The sequence below is a fragment of the Solanum stenotomum genome, chromosome 4 (genome assembly GCF_019186545.1).
Source record: "Solanum stenotomum isolate F172 chromosome 4, ASM1918654v1, whole genome shotgun sequence".
NCBI lineage: Eukaryota > Viridiplantae > Streptophyta > Magnoliopsida > Solanales > Solanaceae > Solanum > Solanum stenotomum.
In genome coordinates, this window is record NC_064285.1 from 50,766,612 (window position 1) to 50,788,154 (window position 21,543).

The following is a 21,543-nucleotide window of genomic DNA, read 5'->3' on the forward strand; positions in this document are numbered from 1 at the left end:
TCTAAACAATAATTCTAAGATGAACCAATCCAAACTAAGACTATCGAAAGAAAAACCTAGTTGTAGTTCTTCTTTGTTATGTCTTATACTCTTTAGCGTTGCACTACTCTCGCCACTAAATTCTCTCAATTTATGAATTTCAAAAGCTTTTTTCTCTCTTTGCAAAAGATCCTTTTATAACGGCGGTTCAACCCTAATTGAATCCTACAAGGAAAGTAATTCTTTTCATAATTTTTTTTCCTTTCCAGATAAGGAGTCTTGTTCACTATTTTGCCTTAATTAGGAGTGTTTGTCTTCGATGCGTTATTTCTTCTTTCCCGATCTTTTATCTTAATTTGTGGTACAATCTTGTAAACCTGGTTCACTTTGTCATTGTCAAAACTTTACAAAGAATATAGTCATGTCATCATTAATTTATTTCTCCTTGGAGGACTCAACTTCTCGAGTATCTATCAACATATATAGAGATTAGGTAGAGAACTCGACATCTTGACCATGGTTCTTTTGTAATGAAATGTTGTAAAATATTAATTATATAGTCATTAAGCTAAATCAATAGAAATTGTTTGCATAATGTAAATCAAGTCCTTTTGATTGCTACTCCTATAAAATAAAAATGCAATGTGGAGACGTGAATAACATCTCATTTAACATAAATTTTTTGTCACATTGATGCATGTGAGTTTGTCACGTCTCTCCTTATCTTTTATGTATACAGATATAATTAAAAATTATATAAAGGAAAAGAATAATTTTAAACATATTAAAAGGGAAAATAGGTGTGAAAAATTGAAATAAGGGACAATCTTTTTCAAATGTGTAAGAAGTAAATTATTACATCAATGATGATTTTAGCATGACATCAGAAACTTATTTAGGATAAATAATCAACTAAGAACCATTAATGACATAATTATCTTGAATGTCTAGATCTCATTAATTAATTTATTTATTTATATAATCTGACCAAAAATAGCAAAAAAAATGGTCAACTCCATGGCCACTATATAAGTAGTATGGCTTATCCCTTCCATGAAAATACACATACATTCAACAACATTAAAAAAAATCAAGATTTAGAAAGGGCCACAAATGTCTACATTGTGTATGTATCCTTTATCCTTATTTCATTACATAAGTTTTTTGTTTGAATTTTGATAAATAATTTTTTTTACTAAAATACAGGACTTGTATGCTTTAAGTGTATATGTCTTATTGCTCTTTTTTATGGTTTAAAATCGCTGCAAATTATAATTATATAGTATTACATGGGATAATCTTAGTAGCATTGACTACTAAATTTTCACTTTTTTTGGTGAGATCATTCAATTCCTCAGCTTAATTGTAATCTCCTACTTAATTTTTCCCTTTCCCGACCACTAATTTTTAAAACAACAAAATATTAATGAATATCATATATTATCACATTAAAAAAGAGTGTCATGTGATATAACTTTTTTTAGTTTGACGTTAAAGAAAGAATAAACAAAAAAAGAAATAGAAAATTGTCTATAACAATTATAGTTACAAGTAAACTTATTCTCGGTATTGATGTACGATAATTTCCACCCCTTCTTAATCCTGTGTTGTTTCTCAACAAGAGTGAACTAGCATGACATTTTGGGTTTTAAAAGGTTTGAAAGGAAAATAATGAGTTGTGACTTTTTCGAAAGATGGTGACTTCTGTGACTTTTGGGAAAGGTTGTGCTTATTCTAAAGGATTGTGGCTTTTCCAAGGGGTTGTGACTTTTCCAATAAAGCACAATAACCACATGTTTACGTTATTGTTTGTTGTTTATAAATATATGTGTTGGCTATTATTTTTTAACAACAGAATTTCTGAAATTTTTCTTTTTTGCCAATTCTGTGGCACCTCTAAAAGTCTGCTTATTTAAAACTTACCTCATAAAAAAACTGAAAAATTGAGACGGAATGTGAAGAAATTGATAGGAATAGTTAGCTACCTTATGCTCTTATTGTCCAAATTCTTTCTTTATTGTCCATAATAGACACATTCAGAACATCTACTCTCTCTAAAGATTGGTGATACGCTCAAATTACACCTCCCTAAAGAAGCACAAGCGATCGTTATCAAGTAAAGAACCCAACTTGTAGGTTGGGGTCGATCCCACGAGGAAACTGGTTTAGACTTAACTTTAACTTACACTTATATTCGTTTAGTCAAAGTACTTCCAGAAACAAGCAATAAAAAGGGGAGATTTGTGAAACAAATTGTAAGAATTCAGTAAGTAATCAGTAAACAAAAGTCATTTTTTGTTGTTATCAAGATGAGAAAATTAACTAGGGTATACGTGTTCACCACAAGCTCATAACTCAGTAATCCTAGTAATAGCAATCCTTTCATAGTGTATTACATGCAATGTGATAAGTTAGGTATCTTTAAATCCTTCGTCCGGCATCTAGAGAATTTCATCCCGCACCTTAGTCCGGCTACGTGTGTATAAATTACTAACCCTTACTTTTACCTCATATGAGATATCATAATCGATGTTTGGCTTAGTTATTACTTCGCACCAATCGACACTAGCCTATTAGATAGTATCACACTAAATCTATGTGGATAATTTTTTTCTTGTTGATTACCGCCTTAGTCCGGCAAGTAGCAACAAGGTGAGTTCTAACGCGTGCACTCATTAAAAAGACTTGAACGAAAGAATTATCAACGCATACAAAACAGTATCCAAGAATTGCTTATTTACTATACATACTTGGTTAATCGCTCACGGATCCCACAACCCTAGTTGTGGAGTTTAGTTACCCATAATCATATGAACACATTTCATTGTTTTAGATGAAAGAATTATGACCTTACGTAGTTGAGAAAAATAAACCCAGAATTTCAACTCAAATTTCAAACCAAATCTACAAAACTAACCTTTAGAAATAAAGAATTGTTCGGGTAGCAAAAATTAATTCCCTAGTCACAAAGTAAAACAAAAGTAATAATATCTAACCCCTAAAAACGAGGTTTACATGTCCTATCTATATAAAACAAGTCCTAAATTAAAAGGGAAACAAATTAAGGAAAGTGTGTTCAGGCACACATCTTCATTACACGAGACTGACTCACGGACCGTCAATGGATCTACGGTCTGTGAGTCCCTTCCGTCAGTCAGGACTTAGAAAATATTTCAGCCTCCAAAAATCAGCTTCTCTGAAGCAAACGACGGACTTGTAGTACGGACCGTAGATCGATCTACAGTCCATCAATCCCCTTCCATAGCTCCATACTTGGAATCTTCAAAAATAAGGTACTGGAACCCTCGCAGTATCAATCTACGGATCAGCAGTACGGTCCGTATGGCCACCGTGGTTCCACACTCTGTCAGATTTCCCTAATTGGCCTTCCATGCCTTGCTTGCTGATCTACCGCCATCACCTACGGAGCGTCACTGGACATACGGTCCGTAGATTACCTCCGTAGATGCCCTTTCTGCAGTTCTTTCAGCTATCCCTTTACTTCCGCACCTGAACATCTTTCCTGCAAACTATGATAAAAACACATAAAAACCAATCCAAAAATGCCCTAGACACACAGAACTTGTAAGTGAAATGTAAGAGAAATACCATAAACTTACGGTATATCAACACTCTCAACTTAAATTCGTTGTTTGTCCTCAAGCGACTCACTACGACTCTAAACAACACTTGTATAGAAGCAAGCATTTCAAGCACAAGCAATCACATGGCTCTCTACCCCACTCTCTTTTTGGGTACAAAATTTGTTCTGTTAGACTCGACAAGCTAATTCATACAGATCAAACCATGGCAACGATCGACCAACCAACACACAACATACACTGTTTCACTATCACCAATGTACCAGCTTTCCGACAACGTAACTAGTGCCCTTACTTTAAACGAAATCCCTTTTCTTTCACACAATGACTTATGAATTTGAGTACAAGGATTCATTCAACGCTCACACTTAGAAATAACTTCAAGTACGGTTAGTGCTCAGTACCATAGGCTTGCCCTTATTTTCGCTGCTTAGACTTTCCAAACTAGACTCTTCGATCACTCTAGGACTTTCTTGGCTTGTAACGTAGGCTCAGGGTCAGGTGTGGTACATTTGGGTACTTCTTAGTGAATTTTTGCCCTTCTTGACATTACATTAGGCTGTCAACCTCTTTTTGCCCTATTATTGCCATCCTAGTGTTGTACCTTCTTTCCCTTGATTTTTTCTTCAACCATGGATGTGACTTTAGACTTTGTAGCTCCTTTTTCTTCTTTTTTTTTTAGCTTTCAACAAGTCACATCCTATCTTCTGTTTTTCAACATCAAACTCTTTTCATACCCATTTTTCTTTCGGTTTCCTCTTTCATAGCCACCCTCAACTTTATGGATTTTCCATTGGTTGAGGTGCACAATACCCGATATCGGGTAAGGGCCAAGATTGAAGTGACTTTTTTTATATTAGCCACCCTCAACTTAGGCTTTTAACCTAAGTCAAGGTGCGCATGTCCAAGGAGGAACTGGGGTCAACATAGGCGATTATGGGAAGGTGAGTTCGGGTTTAGAAAGAAATGGTTTAATTTTAGGCTCAAAGCATTTGGATCAAAGGGAGCATTTATTTCATTTGGTTGGATCCTTCTTTTAGGCAATTTGTGGACTTATCAGAACAAGGGCCTATGATCACTTCCTAACCTCTGGATTGAATTGTCTTAGCAGGACTAACCGGGCAAGTTCTAGTTTTGCACAAAAACTATTTGAACAATCAACTATTCTCACAGTCTTGGCGCATCGTTTCATTATCAGATTACCCAGTTCAAGTTTCAGCTCAAGTCATGCCATCAAGTTGATTCATTATTATGCCATACTCAGAGCCAACACACTCAACTAGTCTTAGCCTACCAATTCTAGCACACATCACAAAATTTGGACGGGTATATTTTTTATAAGCCATCATGCTTTATTCTTTTTCATGCTTCTATACATACAATCCTAACACATGTCTGTTAAACAGAAATTAAACAACCTTTTGGGGAAAAAGAACACAGGCAAGAAAACCCCAAGAGAAGATTTATGAGTTGGGTTACTCAGACTTTACCCTATCACTCACAATCCATTTACCCTACCCCTAACAAAAACAGTAAAAGATAATGGACTGGGTGAAGCAAACCTGTGGCGCATAGCGCCGAAGAATCATGAAGAGTGGGTGTGTCCGATTTCCCGGAGCCCGCTGGAACAATAGTGGGGTCACCCTCAGTAGTGTTAAACATCATCCATCATAGCACCATCAGTGGTGCTCACAACATCCCTCACAACAGGCAGGACCTCTACAACTGGGGCACAACTCGATGCCCCTGCAATACTCTCACGCACTCTCCGCTGGAGTAACTCTTCATCTAAAATCGAAGCCTTCATAGCCTCCTTCTCCTGCCTACGATGTCTCTGTTGAGCCTTTTCCTACTCAGTGCGACTAGAACGATTCCTCTTACCTTTGGTATGTGTAGGCGCAGAGTCCTCCTTGGCGGTCCCACTGAATAAAACATCCAGCACCGTATCATCAGCCAGCGCAGTAGGTGCAGCCTGAGGCTCAACTGCAGGGGTGGCAAGAATGGCATCAACGTCGTCCCGAAGATTGGCTAACTCAGCCTAAAAAGAGGATAGATCTATGGCAGGGGCTGGTCACTCGAGGAATCAGAATTCAAAAGCTTCAAGACGCTTATTAACGGCCTAGACCTTCCGGTCCATCATGCCCTCCATCCTTCGCTCCATTCTAGCCTCGGACTCGGCTATAGACTTTTACATCCTAGGTTGGATGTGATGCAGCAATGTGGCCATCTGAGCCTCTAATTTCTGTACTCTGTCAAACGGGACAACAGTAGCTCCTAATTGTTGTGTGGACCGGGATGAACTAGGATCCATACTAGTGGCCTGGGAAGAGGAGGCCAAGACAGCATCAGAGTGATCTGGTATAATGGGGTCACCGCCCTACGCCTGCCCCACCGTGTCTCCAAGATCAGCGCCCAAGGGAGGTACCTCAACCTGGGGCTTTCTGCAAGGTGCCACCATATTTACCTCATCTCGGATGAGGCCTATATCCAAAGCCCCGGTAGGGTGGATCAACCTATCACAACGCCAGATCGGCACTCCAGAGTCCCTGCACAATTGGAAAATCAAGCATGGAAAGGGGTAAGTAGTGGAGGTCTTGAATGCCTTCTCGTGAATCTCTGCCAGCAGCATGCAGGCAAAGTCAATCTACAGTCCTGCTACTAATGCTGCACCGCTCTGTCCGAACTGAGTTGGTTGTCAGCTTTAGTAGGCGACACCCTGTTACGCACCAATAACTAGAAGAATTTGGCCGCAAAATTTAATATGGCCTTTTGGATACCCAACCGTGGTGTGGCGACCCACTCCGCACACTCGCCATCCGCAACAATGTACCTAGCCAACCATAGTATAACAGCCTCTCACTTCTCAGCATTCCTCTGGAAAGAACCGCTTCGCACGATGTCCCATCGGTAATCAAACTCCGCTGTGTTTAGTGACAAAGAGTGACCTGTGGTAAGCCCATAGAGAAAGCGGCTGATGGTGGCATGTGATATGTCGACCGAACATCCCCGGACCATAGTTGAAGTGAGAGGATCCTGGGCTATAGGCTTTGACCGCTTGGAGATCGAGCCACAGAGAGTGGTGGCATAGGAGGGGTAGAATTCCCATATCATCTCCTCACTAAAATTACCTGGGTCTCGAGCCAGCCATTCACACTTGTGAAGGTTAAGAAGTCAATGGATGTCGGGGACAGTGTGTAAGCTCCGTGTGAGGACTCTGTGCTCTTTTGCAACAATTCAGGCCATCTTCTCTTTATCATTAATCATATTGGCAACCCGATAGATTTGCCATTGGCCCTCAACACACCACCTGTTTGGCTCACCGGCCACTGGAGTAGGGTTCTCATTCCTTGGTATGGGTATTGACTCTAAGCTAGTGGCCTCATCAGATGAGGCTGCTTGTTCATTTTGGCTGGTCCCTATGGTTGAATTGGCATTAGACCCCGAAGCATGGGCAGACTCGGACCCTGAAGCATTGTTGGACTCAGAGCCCGAAGCATGGGTAGACTTGGAGCTAGACGCAAACCCAGTAGCGGAACTGGAAGCAACCCCAGTTGGTGACCCGATCAGTGTGTGCTCCTCATCAGACTGGGAGATAATGACTATATCGGGAATCACCTTCCGAAGGGTGCCTCTGGTGGCTAGGGGTGCAGTGGGAGAAGTCCTTGTGTTGGGAGGAACGTATGCTGGATCTCTTTTTGTGTCTGTGTCCTCATCAATTAAGTTGAAGCTAAGAGAAACAGATTTTGACTTGTCGTGTTCTGAGTAGGTGACTAGTTTCTTGGGTGCCATCGTACCTGTGGAAGCGATATTAGTGCCAAAACTAACCATAAACAAAGCAAAAAAACATTTAGAACTATAAACGAAAAGTAACAAAGTCCCATGAAAATTACAAATAGAGTCCTCCTCGGCGGTCCCACTGAATAAAACATCCAGCACTGTATCATCAGCCAGTGCAGTAGGTGCAGCCTGAGGCTCAACTGTAGGGATGGCATGTAACACCCCGTATCCAAAAATAAAGATTTCAGATTTCTGGTGTTACAGGTGGCACTCACGGACACCATCCACGGACTATAGATGGACTCACGGTCCGTCCTGCAGGTCCGTGGTTCGTGACAAAAAACTTTCCTAGAACTCAGTTAGAAAATTTGGCTAAGTCCCGACTCATTGACAGACCCACGGTCCGTAGATCAGACCACGGTCCGTGGTCTGTGTCCGTGGATCGAGACTTCCCTTAACCAGCCTCTGACACAAACTACGGTCGACCAGCACGGACAGTCATTCGATCCACGGTCCGTAGGTTTGACCGTTGATGAGGGTCAGCAGCCAGTTAGCTGAAAAATATTGATGGGTAAACTTCAGATGGTCATAACTCTTAGTACAAAATGAATTATATGTCTCATGAACTATGGTTAGATAGATAATTGAATTATCTTTCCAACGCCACCAAGTTTGCTAAATTGCGAGCTCTGAGTAAAACATTATGCCCATTTTAGTGAAGTCCTGTCGGGCAGACTTGACCTACGGACCCAATCGACGGACCGTCGATTGATTGACGGACTGTAGGTCCATTCCGTCAGTGACTCCGACAGCAGTTAACTTAGGGGTCTTTTGGTCTTTTCCTATTTCGTTTAACCTCTTAGATACGTCGTTTAAACCCTAAATCATGAGGTTTTAATCAGTTTAAGCCTAGAAACTTAACTAGAACTTATCCAAGTCAATTCATTAATCAAAATCTTAGAAAATTAGAATCAAGAGAGGAGAAAAAGGTCAAGAACCCTAGTTCAAGAACGCATCAAGGTTCCATTAGTTCCAGCCCCGAAATCAAAGGATTTCTCCGTGGAATTCGTCACCAAGTATGTGGGATTTCACTAGTGGGTTCCTTTCGCCCATTAGGTCCCTAGAATTCAGACAGATTCTTGATTCCATGATTATGAATAGGGTTTCTAGAATTTCAACATATCATCATGAATTAGTTATTTAAATGTTCCAAATCAGATTATCATGTTATTGCTCAGTTTCTTACATAAATTTCAGAACCCTAGCTATGTATTTCATTAGTTCTTGAATTACACATGTTAGGTCAGATATTTCAGTTATTCAGATATACATGCTCCAGTTTTATGCCACATTATCAGTATATTTCAACATAAACCCTATTTGGAGTTATAAATCATGAGAAGCTTTTCTTTAAGACAACACTTGAGTTTTAAACTGAGTTTTTGAGAAAGTTAAGATGAGTTTTGAGAAAGAGCTTCTAAAACATGATTAGTATGACAATTGAGTATGTCATCAATGTATGAATAGTATGGTATCTAGATATACCATCAATGTTTATGCAGTATGACTTCCTAAGTCATCAATGATCATAGTATAATATGATGTTGAATTGTTTTCAAAAAAGGGGGTTTTCAAGTATGAGTATCTACATGTCAGTATTTTGAGTTATTTAGTATTTCAGTCATAATATATTCAGTTATACATGCCTCAGTTTATGAATGCATCATTATCAGATTAATTGTTGCATTCTCAGTTTGCATGTTCAGTTTCGAGCTATCCAGTATTTACAGAAACTCGGTCATAATGTGTTAACCACTTAATCTATTGGGAGTAGCATAATACCGAGTTGGACTAGGGTTTCAGCGTACCCATATAGTCCCAGAACTACGAGCCACGTAGTTGTAAGTCCCCTTTGTGGGCAACATCAGTTTAGTGATCACGCCAGTTATGCTTCTATACCTTTGGCCGGGTATAGTGGGTCCTCTCGATGGGGCGTATACATCGGACTCCACATTTAGCTCATGTGGTTTTATGTCGGTTATTAGTAGCTCCCACAGTTCAGTCAGACTCTATTGCATTAACCATATTTCAGTACAGTCAGTATTCAGTCTCAGCATGTTATAAATTTGGTCATTGCATCAATTAGCTCAGTATTCAGTATTTTCAGTATCTATATCATGTTCAGATTATTTCATTGCTTTATTGCTTTATTCAGTTATATGTTATTTCAGCTTTACTATATCATGCATGCTCAGTACCCTTCAAGTACTGATGCATGCGTGCGCTACATCTTCTCGTGATGTAAGTTCAGGTTCTCAGCATCAAGATCACGCTTAGATCGATTCCCGATCTTCAGTTCAGCAACATCAGTGGTGAGTCCTCATTCTTCGAGGACTAGTGACATGCTTATCCTTACTACTTTTAGTCTTTAGTTTCAGTTTTGCTAAATCTAGTTGGGGTATGTCCCAACATTTCTAGTCAGTTTAAAGGCTTATTATAGACATAGTTAGATTCAGCTTAGTATTTTGAGTTTGATATTTCTTTTGTATTAACCTCTCAGATTTGATATATTCAGTTATAGTATATGGGTATTCCCCATCTTTTCAGATTTATTTATGATTTAGATTCCGCATCAGTTTATTATCTTTAGTATGCTCATGAACATGCCAGCAGGGTTAGCTCGGGATCACTTGTGGTCCTAGGTCTCGTGTCCACGTCTCGGGGGTAGCACGGGGAGTGACATAGCAAGAATGGCATCATTGTCGGCCCGAAGACTGGCTAACTCAGCCTGAAAAGAGGATAGATCTATGGTCGGGGTTGGTCGCTCGAGGACTCAGAATTCAAAAGCATCAAGACGCTTATTAACGGCCTAGACCTTCTGGTCCATCTTGCCCTCCATCCTTCGCTCCATTCTGGCCTCGGACTCGGCTATAGACTTTTACATCCAAGGCTGGATGTGATGCAGCAATGTGGCCATTTGAGTCTATAATTTTTGTACTCTGGCTAACGGGAAAACAGTAGCTCCTAACTGTGGTATGGACCGGGATGAACTAGAAGCCAAAGTAGCGGCCTGGGAAAAGGAGGCCGGGACAGTATCAGAGTGATCTGGTATAATGGGGTCACTGCCCTGCGCCTGCCCCACCGTATCTCCAAGATCGGCGCCCAAGGGAGGTACCTCAACCTGGGGCTTTCTGCGAGGTGCTACCACATTTGCCTCATCTCGGATGAGGCCTATATCCAAAACCCGGTAGGGTGGATCAACCTATCACAATGCCGGATCAGCACTCCAGAGTCCCTGCACAATTGGAAAATCAGACATGGAAAGGGGTAAGTAGTGGAGGTCTTGAATGCGCTCTCGTGAATCTCTGCCAGCAGCATGCAGGCAAAGTCAATCTCAAGTCCTGCTACTAATGTTGCACTGCTCTGTCTGAAGTGAGTTGGTTGTCAGCTTTTGTAGGCGACACCCTGTTACGCACCAATAACTAGAAGAATTTGGCCGCAAAATTTAATGTGGCCTTTCGGATACCCAACCCTGGTGTGGCGACCCACTCCGCACACTCGCCATCCGCAGCAATGTACCTAGCCAACCATAGTATAACAGCCTCTCACTTCTCAGCATTCCTCTGGAAAGAAGCGCTCCGCACGATGTCCCATCGGTAATCAAACTTCGCTGTGTTTAGTGACCATGAGTGACCTATGGTAAGCCCATAGAGAAAGCGGCTGATGGTGGCATGTCATATGTTGACCGAACATCCCCGGACCATATGATGAGGCTGCTAGTTCATTCTGGTTGGTCCCTGTGGCTGACTTGGCGTTGGACCCCGAAGCATGGGCAAACTCGAACCCTAAAGCATTGTTAGACTCAGAGCCCGTAGAATGGGTAGACTTGGAGCCAGACGCAAACCCAGTAGCGGAACTGGCAGCAACCCCAGTTGGTGACCCGATCAGTGTGTGCTCCTCATCAGACTGGGAAACAGTGACTACGTCGGGAATCACCTTCTGGGGGGTGCCTCTGGTGGCTAGGGGTGCAGTGGGAGAAGTCCTTGTGTTGGGAGGAACGTATGCTGCATCTCTTTCTGTGTCTGTGTCCTCATCGATTAAGTTGAAGATAGGAGCAACAAATTTTGACTTGCCGTGTTTTGAGTAGGTGACTAGTTTCTTGGGTGCCTTCGTACCTGTGGAAGCGATATTAGTGCCAAAACTAACCATAAACAAACCAAAAAAAACATTTAGAACTATAAACGAACAATAACAAAGTCCCATGAAAATTTCAGACAGAGGCTAGAGTGGTCATCCACGGAAGAGACCTACGGTCCATACACTGATCTACGGTCCGTGGAACCCTTTCGTGGATCAGAGGACCAACAATCTTGATCCCAGATGAAAACCGCGGATGTACAGAACGGTCCGTAGATTTATCCACAGACCATAGTCCACATTCGTAGTTTCACACTTGGTGAAATTTTCAAGAGTATCCACCCACGAACCCAATCTACGATCCGTACACGGGGTATCGTGGATGGGATCTGAGCCAGGTTTTAGCCATTTTCAATTATCAAGTCCACATCCTAGACCATTTTCAACAATATCCTATTCTAACCATGCATTTCAACATTGAATCATTCTAGTTTGTCATTCTTAGGATTCCAATTAATCATTTTAACATTTATTTAAGATACACTTTGGAACCCTAAGTGGAAACGTACATGTAGACTTATAATCACATAAAACAAGGCAACACAATCACTATCTATCGTTCCAAGGGTATTGTAACTTCCAATTTTATCATCTAATTTCATCTAACAATTACCCAAGGTCAAGACCCTACTCCCGACTTTCTATATTCTATCTATGAATCAAAATTCAAAGTGAGGGGAAAGTTTATTACCCTACAAGCAACGTGGAGTGGGGTGATTTCTTGACGACACTAAGTTTTGCAATACCAATGAATCACCTCTTCATTACTAACCCAACACCGGACCATTTTTGTGGAATATGGAATGAGTTGTATTCACAATGGAAAGGAATTGTGGGAATGATGGGGGAATGGAAGGGATGATTTTATGTGGGAGTTATGGTGTGATTTATGGGAGTAGAGGGAGTTTGAAACGGTTGGAGAGTGAATGGAGCGAAGTGGAAATGATTTGAAATTAGGGGAGTTTCAAATAGGGGGGTCCGGGTCGGGTCAGACAAATTTGGAGTTTTGGACCCACGAGACCCCGTCTACGGTCCGTGGGTCGATCTACTGTCCGTAGTATTGATTGTGAATTGATCTCTTGTTTTCTACCTATCAATTAGATTGTACGATGGGGGTTATGATTTTTTCAATTAACCTGATTAATTATCTATTGATACATTTCATTTTAATAAACTCTTATAGTTTTAATTTAGTACGTGTGGTCAAACATTAGTTCCTTTTATTGGTCTAAGCTAAAGGTGTTACAAGAATGGGAAATCACTATGGGTTTAGTTTGTAAGCACTGTAAATCAATGTACTTACCTTTATTCTGCCTCATTCTTCTATTCAGGTGATTTCTAGTTTGATGTTGGAAGAGGAAGACATCTCCTTATTGTTGCTGGAATGTAGATGGTTGACAAGAAGTTTCTGTACTTAAAAACTTTCCTTCCCCTAGACAACCTCTTAAGGTCGACTCGTAATTTGGAAAACATAATGATATTTCATGATATGCCAGTATGTTTTCAATTCACAATATCTTTATGTAAAATGCATATTGATCTCTTATTGACTCAACGACTTCAATTTCATTACTATAGTTGTTATGCTTACCACCTAACCCGATTTGTCCTTATTCTGTATTTGTAATACAATGCTTTTTTTAGGGCGAAGAGATTGATTTGTTCGAATACAAGTACCTCTCCTTTGAACAAAACATATTCAAACTATCCTTACAGAATTTTAAGAATGTCAAGGTTATTCCATTTTGTAGTCGTATGCGTAGTTTTGACGCAATAAAGCTCCATCAATTCTTGAAATTCTTACATGAGATTGCAATAAATCCCGAGAAACTTATTACTGTACCAGAGTATAAGGACTGCAACAGTTGTTCTACTAATACCTCAAATCTAATGAAATATTTGTTAGCTTTTCAAACAAGTACAATGATTTCTTTCAAACCAATTAGTCATAATGTTTTCTATTCCTAGTTTGTTGCTCTTATTTTTGTTGACATTTTTTTTCTTTTAATGAGTATAACTTGTTATGAAAATTAAATTATGTGCCAACCAGTAATTAGAACAAAAAAGAGTTCATCGTCCCTTACCTATGGTTTGTGCTCAAAAAAAGGAAAGCTAGTTTGCATCTCCCTCTACAAGGATGGAATCAACCTTTTTGGGAGTGGACTAGCTGGCTGGGTGGCCTAGATTAATTATCACTCTTGCTAACCAGGCTGGAAATCGACTAAATTACTAGATATTGTAGTTAATTGGGTTGGGAGCCTGACTTTTGTTTTTGGGGTTTGGATTTATGGTGCCTTTCTCTCTTGTAGACTCAGTTATTTTTTATACCTGTCGGTCTTACGAGGTTTGTTTGAGTTTAGTTTCAACATGTACATGAGTTTAAATTCTAGGCTTATAGGGTTAAGTTAGGTTTAGCCTAGATGTACTTAGATTTACTTTCAATATGCTCGTATGGTTTCTTTCATATCCGTTTTGACATTTGATGTCTAACCATAGGTTTTGCTATTTCTCAGGCGACTTGGGATTAGGGTTATTCAGGCTGGATACTTCTTGTGATTTCTTGTAAGGGGTTGTTAATCCATGGTGGCTTAGAATTGATTGATCCTTTAATCGACATCCTTTTGGGAGTCAACACCATTCGGGACATTCTTTCTAGTTTGATGGCTTTGTAGTGGTCTGTCTAGATGGGCGACTTTGATATTTTGAAACCCTTTCTGGAGTCGACACACCACCGTGGTAGTCTTGCTAGTTGGGTAGGGAGTGGACTAGATGGTTGGGAGACCTAGATTAATTATCACTCTTTCTACATGGGCTAGAAGTTGACTAGCTTACTAGATATTGTGGTTACTTGGGTTGGGAGCCTGGATTTTATTTTTTGGTTTTTGATTTGTGGTGCCTTTCTCTGTTGTCGACTCAGTTACTCTTTATAATTGTTGGGCTTACATGGTTTATTTGACTTTCATTTAAACATGTGCATGAGTGTAAGTTCTAGCATTATAGGGGTCAGTTAGGTTTAGCTTAGGTGTGCTTAGATTTACTTTCGGTATGCTCGTATCCTTTCTTTCATATCTGTTTTGACCTCTATCTGTTTCTAAATTCTATCATTTCATATTGTTTTTACCTTTCTTGCTCAATAAACATGTGATGTCAACAAATTACCCAGTTTTTATACTCATTCTACAATCTTAATATGTTTCATCATGTAGGTGCGGTGATTGTTTTTGCAATTTGAAGAATTAAAGATTTGGAGATGAGTGTGAGCACTTGGAGCCTTGCATCAGCTTATCTCATCCTATACTTATTTATCTAGTCTTTTTCCATTTTTAACAAGGTTTGTGCTTGTCTACTTTTGCGGGTTTAACACTTAGTTTTAGACAACTCCGTACTTCTAATTTCTAGGTTATGAGAGGGACCTTTTGTATACAGTGTTTTGTTTGCTTCTACTTTTGTTTTATTTGGTGGTTTAGTTTGATTTCTATTTACTTGTACCCTTATACTTATTGCTTGCTATTCTAGGTCACACATTAGTTTCCCTTTTGAGGGTTATACTATATGCCCTCATGACTCGAGGAATCAGGTCATGAAAAGTTGGTATCAAAGCTCTAGATTTTCCTGTCTAACTTGTTCAGAGCGAATACATATAAGAGATTTTTGGATCGTTATGGAGACATTTGTATCCTATCTTTAGGAGGCTATAGGGTGTCTTTTGGAATTTATCCTCTTTTGTATTGCTTTCATGCAGCGTGTTTGTAGTTAGGTTCTTGAAATCTCACTTGTTTCATTTTTTTCCGAGGATGGCTCATACACGCCATACGACAGCTCGAGGAAAGGGTCGACCTTTACTGCCGGCCAAGAGTGGAACACTAGCCCCGAAGAGAGAGAGAGATCTAGAGCCATTAGTTGACCCTCTAGTAGCTTATGTTCAAGTTCTATCACTGGGTCGAGGCCATCTCAACCGTCACCTAGACCTTTTAAAGCTCTGTACCTCAGGCAACCATTGTACACTTTCTAATTGTGCTTGGGGCATGCTGTATGCTAGAGTTGCAGCCGCACTAGCACCACATTATCAGCCTACAACAGAGGCACCTCGGGTCCAGGTACCACCTTGAGGTGCCTAACCCGTGAATATGGCCGAAGCCATACCTTTAAAGATGAAGATGGTTGGAGTGTTTCTCATAATCTAACCTCTAAGGTATTTTGGGGGTGTGGGTGGGGATACCTACAACTTTCTTACAAATTTTCATTAGCGACATCCTATTATAGGTCTAGTGGAGTCGAGATGATCCCAATTCATGCGTATCTGTTAGAAAGGTGAGCAAGTAAATCGTGGCGTACCTTCATTTTGACAAATTCAATTAGGTTTGCTCTTTTCACTTAGACCAAGTTTTCTATAGTTTCTATGGGTCATTTATTTCGCGATGTTGTTGATCACGGCCACAGTATTGAGTAGTTTAGTCATGAATCCCAAGGTTGTAATTGAAAAAGGTCAGCAATGATGCTAAAATCTTGAAGTTGTTGCTTGACTCAGAGAAGTTGGGCATAACACAAGGCAACAACAACATATTCTGCTTCAGCCATAGACAAGGTGACTGAGTTATGTTTCCTAGTTTCTCATAAAACTAAGCATGCCCCTAAGAAGTGAGCCATTTTAGATCTATTTTTTCTACCTACCAAGTAGACTACGTAGTCTGCAAATGCAAATTCGACCAGATCAAATGAATCATTTTTTAGGATACCAGAAAACTAGGCTCAGCCTTTGTTTGATATATCACGAAATCCTTTTGATAGCCTTCAAATGGGATTTTTTGGACATGATTGGAAGCATGCACAGAGTCCAACATTAAATAGAATGTTAGGTATGTTAGCCATTACGTACAATAAAGATCTGATCATTCTTATATACTTTGTGTCATGTAGCAGGACCAGGTTCATCTTTATCAAGCTTCGGTGTTATTGCAAATTGAGTGTTATTCATCTTTGCTTCATTCATGTTGAGCTTCTTTAGTAGCGCCTTTAACTACTTCTACTGATGAGTTGAATTGCCAGATGTCGACCGTTTGATTTGAAACCCCAAGAAGAAGTTGAGCTCTCCCATCATGCTCATTTAAAATTCGTTGCTCATCAGTTGTGAAAAGTCCGCCCCATGTTTTACATAGTTTCCTCCTAATATAATGTCATCTAGATACACATGAACTATTAGCATATTCGAGCCCTGCTTTCGAAGAACAGTGTATTTTCAATCTTGCATATTGAATACACGTGTGCAAGTAAGAAGCGTTATAGGTGATCGCACCATGCTCTTTGGGATTATTTAATCCATACAAGGCTTTTCCTATTTGTACACGTAGTCAGAATGGTCAGAACTTTCAAATCCAGGGGGTTGTCTGACAAATTAAAGAAACTTTGACCACCATAACAAAAACTGGGTTCTTGTTGAATTTTCAGAGACAAAAATGCAATACAATGAAATAGAGATTTTATAGTGGAAAACCTCCTTACTGAAGGTAAAAAAACAACGATCTACCCTCGTAGCATTTTAAACCAAACTTCCCTATATTCAAAGAGCAACTTTAGATTACAACTCTATAATCAAAAAGACTAACTCTAGTAAATCACCTAACTAGCTCACTCCAACTGTTCAACAATTATCTGTTTATAAATTTCAGAAGTTGTTTTTCTCTTTGTCAAAGATCCTTTTATAAGGGAGGATTAAATCCTAATGGAATCCTTCAATGAAAGCAATTCATTTCCTAAATTTTTTTCCTTTCCGTATAAGGAGTCATTTTCACTATTTTTCCTTAGTTAGGAGTATTTATCTTCGACGCGTTATTTCTTCTTTCCCGCTCTTTTATCTTAGTTCTGGTACAAGCTTGTGAACCTGGTTCACCTTGGCATTGTCAAAACTTTACTCAAAATGTTGCCATGTCATCATTAATTTATTTCTCCTCTGAGGACCCAATTTCTCGAGTCTCTATCAACATATATAAAGATTAGTTAGAGAACTCGATATCTTTACCATGGTTCTTTTTAAATGCAATGCTGTAAAATATTAATTATATAGTCATTAAGGTAAATCAATAGAAATTATTTGCTTAATGAAAATCAAGTCTTATTAATGGTTACTCTTATAAAATAAAAATGCAATGTGGAGACGTGAATAACATCTCATTTAACATAAAGTTGTCGTCATGATGATGCATGTGAGTTTGTCAAGTCTCTCCTTATCTTTTATGTATTCAAATATACTTAAAAATTATAAAAAGGTGAATAATAATTTTAAACGGATTAAAAGGGAAAATAGATGTGAAAAATTGAAACAAGGAACTATTTCTTTTTCAAATGTGTAAGAAGTAAATTATTACATCAATGATGATTTTAGCATGACATCAGAAACCTATTTAGGATAAATAATCAACTAAGAACCATTAAAGACATATTTATCTTCAATGTCTAGATCTCATTAATTAATTAATTTATATATATTCTTTCTATGATTTGACCAAAAATAGAAAAAAATTAAATGGTCAACTGCATGGCCACTGTATAATTAGTGTGAGATTAGCCCTTTCATGAAAATATACATCCATTCAACAACATAAAAAAAAAATAAAGATTTTGAAACGGCAACAAAAGTCTCTATTGTGTATGTATCCTTTATCTAAATTTCATTTCTTAATTTTTGTGTTTGAATTTTGATGAATAAATTTGTTTACTATATAGAGGACTTGTAAACTTTAAGTTTAAATATCTTATTGTTCTTTTTTTATGGTTAAAAATCACTGCATATTGTAATTATATAGTATTACATGGGATAATCTTAGTAACATTGACTACTAAATTTTCACTTTTTTTGGTGAGATCAATCAATTCCTCACCTTAATTGTAATCTCCACCTTAATTTTTCCCTTTCCTGACCCCTAATTTTTAAAACAATAAAATATTAATGAATATCACATATTATCACATTAAAAAAGAGTGTCATGTGATATAACTTTGTTAGTTGGGCATTAAAGAAAGTATAATAATAATAAAAAGGAACATAAATTGTCTATAACAATTATAGTTACAATTAAACTTATTCTTGGTATTGATGTATGATAATTTCCACCCCTTGTTAGCCCTGTGTTGTTTCTCAACAAAAGAGAAGTAGCATGACTTTTAGTGATTTAAAAGATCTTAAAAGAACATGAAAAGTTGTGACTTTTCTGAAAGATGGTGGCCTTTGTGACTTTTGGGGAAGGTTGTGATTATGAAGGATTGTGGCTTTTCCAAGGGGTTGTGACTTTTCCAATAAAGCATAATTAGCACATGTTTACACTATTGTTTGTTGTTTGTAAATATATGGGTTTGTTCTTATTTATAAAAAATAGAATTTCTGAAATTCTTCTTATTCTTCACAAACAAATTCTAGTGTACTTTTTTGCCGCTGAGTGGTTAGCTGAAGTTGTGATTTTAGGTAGCAATAGTAATACAATTTGAACAATATGAGCAACAAGGACAAATTCTTTGGCACCTCTGAAAGTCTTCTTATTGAAAACTTACCTCAGAAAAAAACCAAAAATTGAGAAAATAATGTGAAAAAGTTGATAGGATTATTAAGCTACCCTATGCTCTTATTGCCCAAATTCTTTCTTTATTGTCCATAACAGACACGTTCATAACATCTACTCTCTCTAAAGATTGGCAATACTTATGCACTTCTATCAACAACGTTCTTTATGACACTGAGGAGTACGACCGTTTAGATAGCTCGGTAGTACATAAACTCATTTCCTTCACGGATAATGTACTATCTCTCCTTAGCCATTAAAATGTTCAGTCTAAAATTTGTGTTCAGATATGATGATGGTCTGTTATATTGACCCGTGATTGAGAAGTGGCTTCAATTTTCTATGAATAAGAAAGTGGAGGATTTACGCCTGAATATACGTTATAAAATTGTTTATCCGACTGAGCATGACCAACCCTGTAGCTAGCCAAAAGTTCTCTGTAGTAGTTCATCAATTATAAAACTTAAGTGCAATAATTGCAAAATTTGAGATGATTGCATGCTAAATTAAACTTCTTTGAAGAGTTTAACGCTGAAAAGTTTGTTTATCTAGGATGAACATATTAAACAAATAATGTCAAATTGTCCTCAATTGGAATCATTGAATCTATATGTATTTTGTGGTTTTAATCGTTTTCACAAAATCCATAGATTAAAACCACAAATTCCATATAGATTCAAAGATCCCAATTAAGGACAATTTGACATTATTTGTTTAATGTGTTCATCCCGGATTAACAAACGTTCCAGTGTTAAACTCTTCAAAGATGTCCAATTTAGTATGCATTCTTCTATGCTATGCAATTATTGCAGTTGACTTTAATAATCGATGAAATACTACAGAGAACTTCTGGCAAGCTATAGGGTTGGTCATGATGCCCAGTCAGATAAGCAATTCTATAACATATATTCAGGTGTAAAAACTCCACTTTCTTATTCACAACAAATTCATTCCACTTGTCAATTACGAGAGAATAAGAAACACCATCATCACATCTAAACATAAAGTTTAGACTAAAATTTTAAACGGTAGAGTAGCTAAGGAGAGGCACTACTTATCCATTAAGGAAATGAATTTGTGCACTGTCAAGATTAATAATGACTGTAATTGACCAAGCACAGTCATCCTGACGGGGATCGACATTCACTCGAAGGTGGTACATGTTGCTTTGAAATTGTTGCTCCATATGTTGAACATTTAACTATTTCTGGTGTTTTAATCATACGAAAATTAAGCTCAGGGACTTATCATCTTTGAACCACGTAAATCTTGATCTCTACTATGATGAATTAGATGAAATGATTGAAAACATCTTTGGCAGGCATTTGTTGTGCTAATGAACTAATATTGTCATCCTCGTTTACGAAGGTTAGTTATAAGTCCCAAATGTCTCCAGTCTTTTTATGTTGATTGTGAATTGAGCTCTTGTTTTCTACCTATCAACTTGATTGTACGATGGGGGTCATGATTTTTTCAGTTAACCTAATTAATTATCTATTGATTCACTTCCTTTTAATTAACTCATATAGTTTTAATTTAGTACGTGAGGTCAAATATCAGGTGCTTTTATTGGTCTAAGCTAAAGGTGTTACATGAATGGGACATCACTATTGGTTTAATTTGTAAGCCCTATAAATCAATGTACTTACCTTTATTCTACCTCATTCTTCTATTCAGGTGATTTCTAGTTTGATGTTGGAAGAGGAAAACATCTCCTTATTGTCGCTGGAATGTAGATGGTTGACAAGAAGTTCTTGTATTTCAAAACTTTCCTTCCCCTAGTCAACCTCTTAAGGTCGATTGGTAATTTGGAAAACCTAATGATATTTCCTGATATGCCTGTATGTTTTCAATTCACAATATTTTTATGTAAAATGTATATTTATCCCTTATTGCCTCAATGACTTTAATTACATTACTATAGTTGTTAAGCTTACACCTAACCCGATTTGTCCTTTTTATTTATTAGTAGTACCAGCTTTTTTTAGGGCAAAGACATTAATTTGCTGGAAGACAAGTACCTCTCGTTTGAACAAAACATATTCAAAGTTTCCTTATAAAATTTAAAAAATGTCAAGGTTATGCCATTTTTTAGTCGTATGCATATTTTTGACCCAATAAAGCTCTATAAATTATTGAAATTCTTACTTGAAAATGCAATAAATCCCGAGAAACTTGTTATAGTACCAGAGCATAAGGACTGCAACAGTTATTCTACTAATACCTCAAATCTAATGAAGCATTTGTTAGGTTTTCCAACAAGTACAATTATTTCCTTCGGACCCGTTAGTCATAATGTATTATATTCCTAGTTTGTTACTCTTATTTTTGTTGACATTTTGTTTCTTTTAATGACTATAACTTGTTATGAAAATTAAATTATGTGCCAGCCAGTAATTAGAACAAAAAAGAGTTGATCGCCCCTTAACCTATGATTT

At 38.0% G+C, this 21,543-nt stretch overlaps 1 pseudogene; it reads left to right on the forward strand.

Moving 5' to 3' along the window:
• The first annotated feature begins 13,648 nt into the window (after positions 1-13,648).
• On the forward strand, positions 13,649-13,709 carry LOC125863462 (U6atac minor spliceosomal RNA; annotated as a pseudogene).
• The last annotated feature ends 7,834 nt before the right edge of the window (positions 13,710-21,543 follow it).